Raw genomic sequence first — 576 nt, 5'->3', positions numbered from 1 at the left:
GGGGGGGTTTGTGTTTGTCCTCCTAGCATTGCTTGACAGCCAATGCTGGTGTCTTTATGTCCCCGTCACTTAGCGGTTCGGCAAAACAGACCGATAGAATAAGTACTAGGCTTACAAAGTATATATGGGTCCAGATACGTCGCACCAACACCAAGCAGCATGAACTACGAAAGCAAATGAGTAATATACGCAAACAACGAGAGAGAAAATGGAAAAGTAATACAAAGGACGAGCCTTCATCAGTGGTCGGCGTTCTATCTACTCCTCATTTCGTGCATTGAACGACAATATGAGGCTTCGTTGACAGTTGCTCCCATAAGTACCAAAATAAAAATTTGGATTTATGGAGGGTCAAAATTAGGAACTATATATACATATCTATGTATGTATATATATATATATGCATATATATATATATGTGTGTATATATACATCTATATATGTATATCTGTGTGAATATATTTATTTACATATATATATACATTTATATACATGTTATATATATATATATTTAATATATACATATATATGCATATCTATAAATATATACATATATATATACATATATATATATAT

At 31.9% G+C, this 576-nt stretch overlaps 1 protein-coding gene across 1 annotated transcript in view; it reads right to left on the bottom strand.

Moving 5' to 3' along the window:
- The window catches only part of LOC106869724 (toll-like receptor 13), a 231,605-nt gene that overhangs the window by 189,018 nt on the left and 42,011 nt on the right, over positions 1-576 (bottom strand). The gene's annotated exons all lie outside the window — the stretch shown is intronic.

Source organism: Octopus bimaculoides, chromosome 3, assembly GCF_001194135.2.
Source record: "Octopus bimaculoides isolate UCB-OBI-ISO-001 chromosome 3, ASM119413v2, whole genome shotgun sequence".
Lineage (NCBI taxonomy): Eukaryota > Metazoa > Mollusca > Cephalopoda > Octopoda > Octopodidae > Octopus > Octopus bimaculoides.
Note: the sequence above shows the minus strand (reverse complement) of the source record. Positions and strands in the feature narration are given on the sequence as shown.